The following is a 16,711-nucleotide window of genomic DNA, read 5'->3' on the forward strand; positions in this document are numbered from 1 at the left end:
GTCTCCTTCCAGGCTGCAGCAGATGCCATCAGTGCCATCTTTTTTTATTCATTCATGGGATGTTGGCATCGCTGGCAAGGCCAGCGTTTATTGCCCATCTCTATTTTGCTGTTTTCAGAGAGGTCACTGAGACTCTCTACACCAGGAGGAATAGCTCCATTATCTTCCCCATGGAAAAAGCGAAGCAGGATGAGAGAGCACTAGGCTTCGGCTGAGAGAGGACAGCAGGGCCCTCTCCCATGGAACACTCCAATGACTCCATCTCTGCACTCCACCGGTTCTGCGCAAGAACAGAGTGTAGGAGTGATGTGACACTCTGGAACAATGGCCCCCAAAGCCAAGATTGTAACCGTCTGAGCTTCCATCGTAGCTGTCAGAGCTGTCAGGAGAGGCTCCATCAAGGTGGGCAGCACCATTGTGCTGATAGAGCTGACCGCTTTGTCCGTGATGGATAGAGTGGTCTTAATGCTCTGCGTGAAGCCTTGAAACAACTTGCCACTGGGCTCCTCCATGCTCTGTGACATTGTGCGCAAGCTCGCTCGCAGGCTGTCCAGTGCACTTAGCAATTCCTATAATATGCCCATCAGTCTTCTGCAGTAGCCTGGGCTATCAAAGTTAGCATCTGAGTCCCCTGCAGCAGAGCTTGTATGCAATCTCACTATCTAGCAAGCTGGCACCTGTGGCGCCCAATTCCTGTCTTAAGTCTTGCACACTTGTGCCTGGAGATTCACCAGGGGAAGACCCAGCCTAACAACATAAAAAATAGGAGTAGGAGTAGGCCATATGGTCCCTTGAGCCTACTCCGCCATTCAATTCATGGCTGATCTTCAATCTCAACTCCACTTTTGCATCTGATCCCCATATTCCTTGATTCCCTTAAAGTCCAAAAATCTATTGATCTCAGCCTTGAATATACTCAATGACTGAGCATCCACAGCTTTCTGTGGTAGAGAATTCAAAGATTCACCACCCTCTGAGTGAAGAAACTTCTCATCTCAGTCCTAAATGGCCGACCTCTTATTCTGGGTCTGTGACCCCTGGTTCTAGACTCTCCAGCCAGGGGAAACTGCCTCTCAGCATTTACCTCTCATTCTTCTAAACTCTAGAGAATATAAGCCCATTCTACTCAATCTCTCCTCATAGGACAATCCTCCCATTCCAGGAACCAGTCTGGTGAACCTTTATTGCACTCGCTCTAAGGCAAGTATATCCTTCCTTAGGTACGGAGACCAAAACTGTCCACAGTAGCCAAGCCTAGCTTCTAAAGTACATGTGGTGCCAGCCTCTGAGCTGGTGCTTTTTAGGGTCAGATCAATTGACGGTGCATCTTCAGGAAGGCAGGCCTCCTCTTCCTGAGGTGGCAGAGGTATGTCCACATCTTCAGCACTTGAAGTGAAAGAAAGGTTAAAGAATTAGGTTTTCTTGACAAGGGAGAGCAGAGAGAGATCAGTCACTGGTGAAATCAGCTGCAGTTTGTCATGTGGAGTGTGGAGGGTGAGCTATAAGGAAGAAGGGGACAAAAGGATAAGGTGTGAAGAAACCCTGCACAACATCTCCTTCAGCATTGCTAGTCACCACAGCCATGACTCTTGCCCTGGCCGTGATGGCCAGCCCACTTTCTTTGATGGGGAAGATGGCATGCAGGTCTACTCTGGTGTGTGGCCTCCAGACTCAGTTTGAGTGCGACCTTCTCCTGCAAGAAGGGAGTGTGTTACTGACAGTTTTTGAGCATTTACAGAATGTGCCTGTCATGATCAAATAGTTTGTATGTAGCAGTGTGTAAGATGTGAGGTGTGGGGATTTTTACTTTAAAACTTTACTTTAAAACTGCAAGTCAGTGGCAGTTCACAGTCAATCAGCTGTAAGTGTTATCAGTCAATCAACTGACTAGGTGTTAATTATTGTGGCTGGCAGTTCACTGACTAGTTGTAACTAGCGTGTTTCTAAAAGGTATATATTGGAGAGATATTGGCTAATGCAGAATTGTAAGAATCTGCTAAATGAATGGCTTGCTAAACAGGGTGCTGATGGGAATTTGGTGAGAGTGAGAAGAAGGTGTTAAATATTTTAAACCAAGGGGCAACAGTAAACATATAAATATTCTGAAAAATTAATTAGAGCTTAGGGGATAAAATTAAAATTAACTAAGTAGAGGATACCATCATTAAAGGGATCTGAAATGCATTAAATAAAAATCTGGTACACATAAATAATTAAATAATAAGTAGGAGTGAGGGGCTACTAAATTAAAAACATATATAACATAAGTGGATAGACTTGTAAGCAAAATGATGGGACAGCTGTGACCCGTTGCCTGCAATTCCTGTGCCATGTGGGAACGCCAGGATGCTTTGTCTGTCCTGGATAACCACGTTTGCAGGAAGTGTCTCCAGTTGCTCGAACTCAAGCTCAGGGTTTCACGAGGGGGAAAGGAAGAGCATCCAAAGCCGGAGCTCCCTGGATGGCTAAAGATTTAGGGCTAAAAATTGAGTAGCGGCCCCTCTTGGCGTGCAGCCGGCACTCCACGGGGGGTGGTTCAGGAGGACGGGGCGGGAGCGCAGGCAGCTGCTGGCAGGCGGCCAGCAACAAAAATGGCCGCCCCCACACCTCGCCTTTAAATAGCACCTCCCCGGCCGCAGGTAGGCCCCCCTGACCCCATTGGACATAGCGTCCGGTGGTAAGTCAGGAGGCACTCCCGAAGATCACGGCCAGGGCATGAGCAGTGTGCCGCGTCCGGCGATGACGTCATCGCTGATGGCGCAGCGCCGTGGGGCACTCTTAGGGCACTAATAGGAGGCGCAAAGCAACTGAATTTTTCCCCCATAGTGAATAAAACAATACCCCTGCACTGTCCACACCAGGTCCTCCAAAGCAGCATCGGAAAATCCAATCTACAGGTCGATCAGTCATTTCTCTGTTCACAAGTCTTTCCCTGCTGTCTGCAGCCAGAGGGCACCTGCGTTTGAAGAGGTGCTGGCTGCCTGTAAATGGCTTCAGAGATGTCCTATTTCCCAACTCCCCCTCCCCGAAAACAGGCACACAGCCAGTAATTGCGCTGGTTGCACGCTTGAATCAATGTAATGGAGTCCCAGGATGAATTGAACATGCTGCCTGGCACCATATGAACAAACATGTGCTGTGCACCCCCTCCCCTCCCCCCACCTTTTGTTTGCTCGTTTTCAGACCTGATCGAATTTCTAGGTCATTATCTTAAAAGAAGGTCGGAAATGAAAGAAAATTCTGTAAAGAGTGTGATTAATAATCAACCAGAATTTTTCAAAGTTCTTCATCATAAGAGAAAGATTTTGTAAGTATTAAGATTGAATAAAACAGGGAATTGATATAGCTTTTTATTCTCATGTTTGAAACATTTGCAAAGAACCACATTATTTTTAATTATTTTAAACTAGCTTTGCGAACATTATCCGGAAAATAACAGAAATCGTGGTGCAGAAAGTAAAAAGATTTCAGGTAGACAATCAAAAAGGAATTCAGTACAAAAATGAAAATAAATAAGTCTGGAAATAATTTAATAGTTTCAGAAAACAAAGCTTGAATTGGTCTCTAACTACATTTATAAAGTACTTGGATGTGCACTTGGGATGCTGTAACCTGCAGGGCTACGGACCAAGAGCAGGGAAGTGGGATTAGGCCGGATAGCTCTTTGTTGGCCGGCATGGACACGATGGGCCGAAATGACCTCCTTCCGTGCTGTAACTTTCTATAATTCTATGATTCAATTAGAAGAACCAGGGTTCATAGAAAAGGAGAGAAAGGTGGGATGGTATGGAACAATAACCAGAAAGAGAACAATAAAATATTGAATTATCTCAATGAATTGTTAATTGATTTAAAATCTTAAAAGAAAAATAATTGAATTTGACATTGAATGGGACACAATCAGTTGGAGGTTAATTGGGCTGCTTGGTGATACAATTACATTTATGACCTCGTATGCTACAAACACACATCACAAAATTAGGTGAGATACCTTGTCATGTGTAAGGTACTTGGAAAATCAACCCTTACGGCTTAATTCAGCAGTCTAATGATGCAATTGTTACTTGAACATTGAATTGTTTTAAAGCAGGACTGCAAAGAAATGAAGCAGGCAATTGGTTTAATTTGTTTTCAACATTAGAGCTGATGGGCACAGTAATTAAGAATGCTAATGATTTTTCTTTGTTAAGCAGCAACAAAGGGTCTATACAAATATATTCACTACTTACTTGACTTGTACATGATGGGCCAAGAACCTTATGATGCACTGTAACCGCACTTCTGGCAAGATGTGTAGCAGAAGGACCAGGAATTAGGCCAGGATCTGAATATGCCGGGTCCTGGCCTTCCCCTCCAGTTTCCACGGAGTCTTGTGTGGGGCCTAAAAAAAGTCACTTGCATCAAAGGAGGCATGGTCAAGGGTGGGGATCGCCCGCTCCCAGGTGGGGAATTTCCTTGTACCCAGCCTGCGATCCTTTGGGTGGCTGGTAGGCTTAGGGAATGAAGGTATATTAGCCTTACTTACAGCAGAAGTGGGGCCCACCAGGGGCTCCAGACCTGGGTCTCAGCCTGGATCCTTAAAAGACCAAGCCTGGACCCCCAAAGATTCAACTTGCCATACAGAAGAAAATTGACCCAAGGTGATAAGCTTTTACCACATTATTTCTGGGGCAAGAGCTGCTGGGGCCCCTTGAAGCAGCAGAACTCTGCTGCTATTTATTTCACTCCACCCCCACCCCAATCCCCATCCCCACCCTACTATGGCAATTGCACTCTTAGTGATATGGGCACCCATTAGTAATATTCAAATAAGTTGACCTCTTCCTGATCCTGCATATTCTGGCAAGGTCATAAGCAGAGATCCTATGCTCCTATTACCTGCGGCCCGGCCCATACAAGCACTTACACTGGGATGCTGGTCCAGTGAAGTTTTGACCCTGTGTTAATTGTGCACTATTGAAAATGGTGTAAAAACACCAGAGAAAGCAGGCAGGGAGATAACATAATGAACACAATAGTATGAGTGTTACTTTTTTCTTAGATACTTTGAAGGAGGATGAGAGGAACAAGGTGCCATTCATATACTGTAGATATGGTGCCTCCTTTTTAATCAACAGAAAGGGTTATTGCTTCCATCAGGTGCTGTGTAACCACTGGAAACTATATTACACAAGTAAATATTCATTTTGCAGGGATTGTTCAGGCACACATCTTGAGGGAATGTCCACAGCTGTTCAAGGGGAAAACAAAATGTAAGGTTGGCTACTGTGAAACAAGATTATCTATGCCAAATGTGGCTGATGACATCTTTGCAGAAACTCCAGGCCCCACAAGGAGAATAATGGACTTCATCAAGGTAGAAACATAATACACCAAACCTTTGGCTTGTTAACCAAAGGCTCCAATGTTTGGCCACTTTGAGGGCAATCAAGCGGATCGCTTTGTCCTGGATGGTGTCAAGCTTCTTGGGTGTTGTTGCGGCTGCACCCAAAGGGGCAAGTGGAGAGTATTCCATCACACTGCTGACTTGTGCCTTGTAGACGGTGGAGAGGCTTTGGGGAGTCAGGAGGTGAGCCATTCATCGCAGAATACCCAGCCTCTGACATTCTTTAGTAACCACTGCTGGTCCAGTTGAATTTCTGGTCAATGGCAACCCCCAGGATGTTGCGATGGTAATGCCATTGAATGTCAAGGGGAAGTGGTAAGACTCTCTCTTGTTGGAGACTGGGGTGGCACAAATGTTACTCGCTACTTATCAGCCCAAGCCTCGATGTTGTCTAGGTCTTGCTGCATGTGGGCATGGACTGCTTCATTAGCTGAAGAATTGCGAATGGAGCTGAACACTGTGCAGTCATCAACGAACATCCCCACTTCTGACCTTACGATGGAGGGAAAGTCATTGATGGAGCAGCTGTAGATGGCTGGGCCCAGGAACTGTGCTGAGGAGCTCCTGCAGCGAAGTCCTGGAGCTGAAATGATTGGCCTCCTACAACCACAGCCATCTTCTTTTGCACAGTGTATGAACCCAGCCACAGGAGAGTTTTCCTCTTGATCCCCGTTGACTTCAGTTTCATGTATGACCTGCAGGCCGACCTGTCTGCAGAACACCTCCATTTGGCTCGCAAATGCCTGAACTGGCTGGCTGCACATTTCTCTCACCGTGACCCCATTTGACCATTCGCTCCGTCAATCACTGTCGATACCCAGCGGCACAGCCACAACATTAGGTTGTCATTCGAACAGGATTCTTCCTACTTTAACAAAGTGAAGCAAAATTAAGTACCCCAGTAAGGTGCCAATTGGCTGAATTTCCGGCTCAGAGTTGAAAGCTTGCTTGTTTTAAATTGGGCATACCTGCTGCTGGGATTTGAATTTGGATGGGAGGCATTGATTGATTGAAGCCCAGTCCTTTTAAGAGTTGGGCACACAGATTCTCCGTATCCCATTCACCTGTAACGTGTGGTCACAGGTGGTCAGGCTTATCCTCACCGTAGCTGCATAGGCTGATGGTCAGCTGTTTTTTTTTTTAAAGATTAGGAGGTTTTTAAACATTTGTAGCAGTAAATATAATTTACATTTTATATATAGCACCTTTCAAGACCTCGGGACGTCTTAGAGCACTTTACAGGCAATGCAGTGCTTTTGAAGTGTAGTATCTGTTGCAATGTAGGAAATAAAATCTGAATGTAAGGAAGTACCTATATGGTTTATCTTTATTTCTATTTTAACAACTTTTGCTGAATGTGGCCTGTACCAAGTACCAGGATTTTGGATCAGGCCCGCCACATAAAATGAGTTTGACTCCCCTGTCCAAATATGATGAGCCAGCTATGCACTCCCACTTTGTGATAACAGTCCCTGGGAGTGTGAATATGAAAGGACTGGCATTCTATAATACAATGAAAGTAGTACTCTGTCTTCAAAGTTAGGAAGGGATGAGGGTCGTACAGGGTTGAGATGTGGAGCCCCTCAGCTGGGAAAGAAGATTTCCAGCTGTGTATCAGTTGAGAGTCAATGAATGTAGATGAGATGTGATGCCTGGGACCAGAGAGACTATTGTTGTTATCATTATTCTCCATTCTTTTTACCTTCATTTTCTTGGGTTGCATGAAAGGAAAGATGCAAATGTATCATTGCAACTACACTGAATTATTTTTACCAATTTTTATAATGCTGATGATGCACATATTGGGCTGGATATCAGGCTATGTTTATACTGTTAACTTTTTCTTGCAGTTTGTGGTTCAGTCAGGAATAAGTAAGCAACATTTTACACATAACAAGATAATAATTCTGCTGAAAGTACTCACCCTAGGCCTTTCCTTCTCTAACATTGACTAATTCATTATGGCAGTGTTACAAGGCTCACTTCACTAATGTTGAGGCAGTTATCGGAGCTGAGGAAGAATTAGGCTTTGATGCAGTTTGGGTGGACCAGGTTGTCATCCCTGTAATAACTGGAATTAAGTGAACCTTTCAGTTTAAACATTGGAGTCCAATACAAGTGCATGAGTGGAAGCTATTGGCATCTAGGTACTGTTAGAATAAAAACAGCTTGGCACCCTTTATTACCCAAATTAATTTTTATTTTTCCCTGCTCACAAGCAGTCTCAAATTCTTGGAAAAGATTGTATTCAGACACTTGGTGGCTATTAAGCTCTGTAGGTATAGATTTTATACACATCAAATACAGCCATGACTCATGATTGAGTACTTGTGCCAAGGTCCTTTGCTGCCAGGGTTCTGAAGTAATATCGTTGACATAATTGCTCCATTCTGGATAGACACACATTTTTATCTGGAGACCATGAGCTCTGCTAGATAGCAGTTAAATGAATGCCCCTGCAAGAGGTTGAATCTTTGGCATAAGCTCCAGGGAGTTAACCAAATACTTAAAGCATAATAACACAGCCAAGACTTTGGCCTCTGCCCTTTGGGAGGCTGTGAAATCCTATCTCAGGGGATGGATTATATCCTATGTTTCACTGCGAGAAGTATGAGCAGGAAGTAATTAATGTGCTGCAGCATGAGGTCAAATATTTGGAACACTCACTAACTGCACCCTCAGCCAACGATTTTCACATTGATCTGGAATACAAATGTATGCATTGAGCTATTTAATATCTAAGCAACTGGATTTTTTTTTAAATCTCTGTGTTGACCAAATTCTTTGAGCTGTGGGATAAGACTGGTAAGTAGTTTGTTAAACAAATTCATAAGACAAGGATCAACAAATATTAGCATTGGTGCACCTGAAGGCAAGGCTATCAGATTATTAATGAAATCTTCAAAACATTCTATGAACATCTTGCCCCATTACAAGGGGATTTAAACTCCTTTTCTAAGAGGATCCAAGTGTCTATGCTATCTGAAAAAGATAGTGAGGTTTTTGATTGCCCATTTATCCAGGCTGACATTTACTGAGCCTTCGGTACCCTGCCCTGCTTGATATATCAGACTCTGATGGATTTTCAACTGGCTTCTATAAGAAGCTTATATTTAGCTCACACCTGTACTCCACTGGGTTTACATTGTGGCATTTCAAAAGAACAAACTGCTTGATGCTCTGTTTATCACCTTTATCTCAGTTTTATACAAAGCAAGGGAGGAACCATTTATGTTTGCCAGTAAGAAAACAGATTAATAGACTTCAAGAAGACATAGACAGGCTGGTGAAATGGGTGGACACGTGGGCAGATGACATTCAATGCAGAGAAGTGTGAGGTGATACATTTTGGTAGGAAGAATGAGGAGAGGCAATACACACTGAATGGTACCATTTTAAAGGGGGTGAATGAACAGAGAGACCTGGGGGTGATTGTGCACAAATCTTTGAAGGTGGCAGGACAGTTTAATAAAGCTTATGGGATCCTGGGCTTTATAAAGTACAAAAGCCAGGGAGTTATGCTAAACTTATATAAAACACTAGTTCAACCCCAGCTGGAGTATTGTGTCCAATTCTGGGCACCGCAGTTTAGGAAAGTGCTGAAGGCCTTAGAAAGGGTACAGAAGAGATTTACTAGAATGGTGCCAGGGATGAGGGAATACAGTTATGTGGATAGACTGGAGAAACTGGGGTTGTTCTCCTTGGAGCAGAGAAGGCTAAGAGGAGATTTGATAGAAGTGTTTAAAATCATGAAGGGTTTAAATAGAGTAAATAAAGCGAAACTGTTTCCAATGGCTGAAGGGTCGATTATGAGAGGGCACAGATTTAAGGTGATTGGCAAAAGAACCAGAGGCGAACTGAGGGAAAACATTTTTACGCATTGAGTGGTTAGAATTTAGAATGCACTACCTGATAGGGTGGTGGATGCAGAGTAAATAGTAGCCTTCAAAAGGGAATTGGATAAATACTTGAAGGAGAAAAAAATACAGGGTTATGGGGAAAGAGCAGGAGAGTGGGACTAACTGGATTGCTCTTCAAAAGAGCCAGCACTGACTCAATGGGCCAAATGGCCTCCTTCTGTGCTGTACTATTCTATGCCGTGTAGCCTGATCCTGCTCCTATTTCGTGTGTCTAATTCTGTTAGATTCAGGAGATGGCTCTGTGATAGTGGATTGGCGGTTAGGATCAGATCAGCCATGATCTTATTGAATGGTGGAGCAGGCTCGAGGGGCCGATTGGCCTACTCCTGCTCCTATTTCTTATGTTCTTATGTTCTTATGATTCTATGAGGGAATTTTTCGGGGGTTCAGCGGGCGCGATCGGTGTCGGGTCAGGTGGGAAGATGTTTTTTTTTTAGTTTGGACCCCGCTGTCAACCCGCCACCATGAGCCTTTCCCAAATGTCAGGTCTGTCATTGCTGAGCAAACACGACATGCAGCGGCGAGGGAGGCAATTCAGGTCATTATGACCTTGTTAACAGACCATTAAGAAGTATTTTGAGCTCACCTTCAGAGTTTACCAGGTCACCCATGGGGTCTATGCTTCTCGGGGATCACGTCAGGTAAGCAGGTCAGGAGTTGAATGAGCATGGAATCATCTCATTACTTGACAGCTGCAAATGTGCTATAAAAGCTCCCATTTCACAGCTGTTCACTTTCCAGGCTCAAAAGCTGTTGCTTACTGCATTTGGAAGAGCTTTATGCAGGTTGCAAGTGTTTGCAGTAAACTCTCTATCCAGTGTCACCTCATTGGAACAATCTCTCTCACCATTGACAGATCGCTTCTGTCATCTCAAGTTCACCTGCCATCTATTACATCAGCATCGGTGCCTTTGAAACTATCTCACCTTGGTCCTTAGAATCCCACCACGATCAGCCCCAACACCAGCAGCACCAGGCACACCAGCAGCACCAACAACAACTCCAACCTTCTCCACAATCACCTGATGCCGCACATGACACAGGGCATCAGCACCTGACAACATTGCTGCCCAGGATGCCAGAGAAGGCCTCATCATGGCCAGATTTACTTAACTTGATGCTGTGTACCCTGGCTGCCACATGATGCACCAGGTTGGCACCACCCTACACCAACAGCATAAAACACACAGGTGCAGACAGATCTGTCCAAGAACGCAAAGTGTTCAAAATAAATGTTTCAATGTTTGACAGCACAGTAACAGAAACTTCACATGAACATTGGCTAAAACACACAAGTGCCTACCCTTGTGTGTTGTTACTTGGTATGATTGGACTAGGATGAGGGTGAGTGTGAGGGGTGGCTAGTGAGATGGGGAAGAGATAATGTGGATAGAGAGGGATGGGTGGAGGTGCAAGAAAACTTGGTGTGAGTAAGGATGTGCAGGAGTAGGGTAGGGAAGGCAGAGTGATGGGGATGTGATGAGTGGTACAGCAGGATGAGGTTCAGTGTGGCTTTGCAGTAACATTTCGTGATCTTCTGAGATCATTGAAAGGTTTGCGCCACTGCAGCCTGGTCCTCCTGATGACAACCCTGCTTGTATCCTCCTGTACAATGTGCAACCAAGCTGCGTTGGTCTCCTGGGGAGGTCTCTTCCACCCATTGGAAGGGAAGAGAACCTCCCTGTGTGCTGTGACTCCCTCCATAAGCAGATGGAGGGAGTCATGGCTGAGCCTGGCTGCAGCCATGCACCTTTGGGCAGTGTTTGTCAGTGTTTGCAGCACCTCAATGCTGTAGAACACTGGCAGCAAAACTGTCAAACTAAATTTGCGCATGGTCCTTTTAAGGAAACTGGCTGATGATGCGTCATCAAATGACGTTATCAGACTCGCTTCTTTCAATTGGCTGACAAATGCGCTGGGCAGGCTTACCAAGCCCAATCAGGGGAAAATCATTTTGAACAGCGGGCTGGAGCCAGCAGTGAGGCCAGGATCCACCACTGACATCACCCACCACGCACCCACCACGGACCAATTCTACTGTGAGTATAAACTGAAAATTGAGAAACCATTTTCTATCCACACCCATTACATTTATTCCAATGAGCTAAGTAATGTTAGCTGTAAATTGTTATGAGGATACTTTAGTTGTCTATATTGCGCATTTTTATGTCTGCATCTTAATAATGGCCTAGATTTTGCTGTTAAAATAACAGTGAGGATAATGCTGCTCGCCGTTAATCATGTGCAAATGGTACAACAATTTCAGGCGAGGGCAGATGCAGTTAAACTCAAAAATCCCAAAGTTGCTGTCTGAGTTGCACCACTCTGCCATTAGCGTCACGTAAATGGCATCTCACTGTCTGGCTCACCATTGAAATGCATTGAATGGTGTGACGTTGCTGTATTGGCATGGTAGATATGAACTAAAGTCGCCACAGAAAGTTTCCTTTCAAGTCTAAGTACCCTTTTAACGACGTGATAAGTGTTACTTACTGCCAATCAACCTCTCTGGCATTGAAAATTAACTATTACAAGTGTGGAGTCTCATTGCTTCAGGTTTTAATTATTGTTGGAAATTTTTAAAATGCAAAAATTTTAAATTTTAAAACTTTTTTGCTTTTCCTTTCTCTCTTTTTTCTCTCAATCCAATCATGCTTTCCCTCTCTTTATTTCTCTTTCTGTACTTGATTTGACATTGAAATCCATCCCTCCACACTGCCCCCCCTCCACCGCCACAATTCACCCTCCTTCCCAGTCCTTGCGCTGTTAATTTCACAATCCTTCAATCTGATTGGTTAAGGAGATACACAGTTGGTAACTCTGTTCGCTCAGGTCCCAGGTGCTTGGTTTCCCTCGCTACAACGTTATCAGCTCGCACTTTCAGCAACTTGCCATGCAAAAATTTTTAAAACCTAAATGTGCAAGGGCAAGTCTAACTAACGGCAGACACTGTTGGATGTCCCGCTACAGCAAATTATGGGCCATTATGGTTACTTTCTGTTTACAATAGCAAAATACTGCAGATGCTGGAAATCCGAAATAACAACAGAAAATGCTGGAAAAACTCAGCAGGCCAGGCAACATCCGTGGAGAGAAAATAACTTACTGTTTGTTACAATTCACCAAAGTAAAAGTATGAGACAATTCGATGAGCTTATTTTTCAAATATTCTATTACAGCAAGCCTACCACCGTGCCCAGCAACCCCAACAAAATAACTCATTTCAGCGAGTCCTCCTAGTTCTAGGTCCCCAACAGTTACTTTGTCCTCTACATTTCACTTACTGAAGTCAGCCAAAAACATCCTGGATGTTTGACTTATTTCTCTAATGATGTGATCAGTATTCCAGCTACTGACTGAAAGAAAAATATTGTTTGAAACTAGTTTTCAGCCAGTCTGAGAGTTTAAACAATGTAACTTCAGGATCTGCCAAATGATGGGGGACATCTCTTGCTCCTTATCACTTGTGTTCTTTGAATCATCATTACCTTCTTAAGCTCACTATCTACATCCTCCAAGGTGGATCGATGTGTTGGTGCTTATGACAGTTGGTGGAAGTGATGCGAGATTTTATGAAATGTTAAACTTGTTCTGGGTCACTGGCTGTTGTTCAATGCCGAATTGCAGAAGAGGAAGAAAAGTTATATTGCTGGCTGCAAGAGATCCCTTCAAACAATACTTAAATGTATTGTAGTATGTTTTGAGTAGGTGTTTTGAGAGTGAGTAGGTGGCTAAAACATATCAAGAGGTTATCTGGTTTCCACATTGACCTGGCCTGGTTTGCTGAGCCCCAATAACATTACAACATCAGTCTTAATTGGCATATTCAAGAGGTGACTTAGCACAGCCATTCTACACTGCACTAAATTGGCTGCCATCTAGGGGCTATGATCTGCAACAGCACAACTGGTTAGTGTATGAGAGGGAGAAAAATGGTCAACCTCTAGGGCAGGAAGGTCTACGTATTAAATGCTCTGCCACTGAGATGATTATTTTAAAAAACCCAGCCAAGGAAAGGAGGGCATATTGGATGATCAGCCATGATCGCATTGAATGGCAGAGCAGGCTAGAGGGGTGTGGTAAACCACTTTTATCGTTCACTATCGTTACACTATAGTTATCACTGTTATATCGTTACTCTATGGTTATCACTGTTCACACTGTTGTATCACTATACGAGGTCGCCTCTTGTCACGCTGTTATACCTGGGCTGACCACTGCTGACTCCGCCCATGGCTCCACCTACCTGCCCAGGTATAAAGGTGGTCGACTGGCTGGCATTCCTCCTTGTTGGATCCGATCACCCACGAGGGTGGGCTCTGTTATTTAGCCAATAAAAACCTATAGTTACTTTCTTAACTCGTCGCTTTTCATTGGATGAATTGATAGGTATATCAAGGGGCCGAATGGCCTACTCCTGCCCCTATCTTCTATGTTTCTATGTTTCTTGAAGCTACCCAGTATTGTTCATGAATGGTTCTAAGAGAATGGGTAATACTAGCCCTCAGCTTGAGAGAAGCCATGGCTTCATCCAGCTCCAGATGTTCCATGCTCTCAACACAAATAATGTCTAACATTGCCTCTTCAAGCAGAATCAAAAGTTTGCCATTACAGATTTGCTCCCTTCTATTATGAGCAAGATTGCCCTGAGATATTGCAAAATTCCCAAGCACATACAGTGACAGCAAAGTAACTCATCTTGCAGCCCATCATGTATGAGAGTGAATGAAAAAGTATCATGCAGCTAGAATGCGCTAGAAGGATTTGCTGTATGAAACCCCTTTAAACTTGTCAGTGAGACAAGCGTTTTAGTTGTAAATGGTAGCTTCAAATTGTGCCCTGCTGCAGTATGATCATAAGCACTCAGAGAACTGTAATGTAGTCTGTATCTTTTACATGGAACGACGGTAAATGAGTAACAGATTAGGGTGCAACATTCTGTGGTATGCATACTTGGTATAGGAAATAGATGTGAAACCTAGGTCAGGGAGAGACATATAGTGGTAGTGGAGGGTCAGGAAGTGACGTACAGTGGTGGTGGAGGGTCAGGGAGTGATGTACAGTGGTAGTGGAGGGCCAGGGAGTGACGTACAGAGGTGGTGGAGGGTCACGGAGTGACGTACAGTGGTAGTGGAGGGACAGGGAGTGATGTACAGTGGTGGTGGAGTGTCAGGGAGTGACATACAGTGGTAGTGGAGGGTCAGGCAGTGAGGTACAGTGGTGGTGGAGGTCAGGGAGTGACGTACAATGCCGGTGGAGGGCAGGGAGTGACATACAGTGGTGGTCGAGGGTCAGAGAGTGATATACAATGGTAGTGGAGGGTTAGGGAGTGACGTACAGTGGCAGTGGAGGTCAGGGAGTGAAGTACAATGGCGGTGGAGGGTCAGGCAGTGACGTAGTGGTGGTGGAGGGTCAGGGAGTGATGTACAGTGGTGGCGAAGCACAGGGGTTGACGTACAGTGGTGGTGGAGGGTCAGGGAGTGATGTACAGTGGTGGTGGAGGGTCAGGGAGTGATGTACAGTGGCGGTGGAGGATCAGGGGGTGATGTACAGTGGTGGTGGAGGGTCAGGGAGTGACGTACAGTGGTGGTGCAGAGTCAGGGAGTGATGTAGTGGTGGTGGAGGGTCAGAGAGGGATGTACAGTGGTGATGGAGGGGCAGGGAGTGACGTACGGTGGTGGTGGAGGGCAGGGAGTGACGTACAGAGGTGGTGGAGGGCAGGGAGTGACATACAGTGGTGGTGGAGGGGCAGGGAGTGATGTACTGTGGTGGTGGAGGGCAGGGAGTGATGCACTGTGGTGGTGGAGGGCAGGGAGTGACGTACAGTTGTGGTGGACTGTCAGGGAGTGATGTACAGTGGTGGTGGAGGGTCAGGGAGTGATGTATTGGTGGTGGAGAGTCAGGGAGTGGTGTACAGAGGTGGTGGAGGGTCAGGGAGTGACGTACATTGGTGGTGGAGGGTCAGGAAGTGATGTACTGTGGTGGTGGAGGGTCAGGGAGTGACGTACATTGGTGGTGGTGGGTCAGGAAGTGATGTACTGTGGTGGTGGAGGGCAGGGAGTGACGTACAGTGGTGGGGGAGGGTCAGGAAGTGACGTACTGTGGTGGTGGAGGGTCAGGGAGTGATGTACAGTGATGGTGGAGGGTCAAGGAGTGACTTACTGTGGGGGTGGAGGGTCAGGGAGTGACGTACAGTGGTCATGGAGGGTCGGGGAGTGACGTAGTGGTGGTGGAGGGCAGGGAGTGACGTACTGTGGTGGTGGAGGGTCAGGGAGTGACGTACAGAGGTGGTGGAGGGTTAGGTAGTGATGTACAGTGGTGCTGGAGAGTCAGGGAGAGAGATACAGAGGTGGTGCAGTGTCAGGGAGTGATGTACAGTGGAGGTGGAGGGTCAGTGAGTGAAGTACAGCGGTGGTGGAAGGCAGGGAGTGATGTACAGTGATGGTGGAGGGTCAGGGACTGACATACAGAGGTGGTGGAGAGTCAGGGAGTGACGTACAGAGGCGGTGGAGGGTCAGGGTGTGACGTACAGTGGTGGTGGAGGGCAGGGAGTGACGTACAGTGGTGGTGGAGGGCAGGGAGTGACGTACAGTGGTGGTGGAGGGCAGGGAGTGACGTACAGTGGTGGTGGAGTGTCAGGGAGTGAAGTACAGTGGTGGTGGAGGGCAGGGAGTGACGTACAGTGGTGGTGGAGGGCAGGAAGTGACGTACTGTGGTGGTGGTGGGCAGGGAGTGACCTACAGTGGTGATGGAGGGCAGGGAGTGACGTACAGAGGTAATGGAGGGTCAGGGAGTGACGTACAATGGTGCTGGATGGTCAGGAAGTGACGTACAGTGGTGGTGGAGTGCAGGGAGTGACGTACAGTGGTGGTGGAGGGTCAGGGAGTGACGTACAGTGGTGGTGGAGGGTAGGGAGTGATGTACAGTGGTGGTGGAGGGCAGGGAGTGACGTACAGTGGTGGTGAAGGGTCAAGGAGTGATGTACTGTGGTGGTGGGGGGTCAGGGAGTGACGTACTGTGGTGGTGGAGTGTCAGGGAGTGACGTGCTGTTGTGGTGGAGGGTCAGGGAGTGACGTACTGTGGTGGTGGAGGGTCAGGAAGTGATGTGCTGTTGTGGTGGAGGGTCAGGGAGTGACGTACAGTGGGGGTGGATGGTTAGGAAGTGATGTGCTGTGGTGGTGGAGGGTCAGGAAGTGACGTACACTGGTGGTGGAGTGCAGGGAGTGACGTAAAGTGTAGAGGGCAGGGAGTGACGTACAGTGGTGGTGGAGGGTCAGGGAGTGATGTACAGTGGTGGTGGAGGGTCAGGAAGTGAAGTACAGTGGTGGTGGAGGGTCAGGGAGTGACGTACAGTGGTGGTGGAGGGTCAGAAAGTGACGTACACTGGTGGTGGAGGGTCAGGGAG

Source organism: Somniosus microcephalus, chromosome 9 (genome assembly GCF_052327205.1).
Source record: "Somniosus microcephalus isolate GS21.2 chromosome 9, FLI_Smic_1.0, whole genome shotgun sequence".
Classification (NCBI taxonomy): domain Eukaryota; kingdom Metazoa; phylum Chordata; class Chondrichthyes; order Squaliformes; family Somniosidae; genus Somniosus; species Somniosus microcephalus.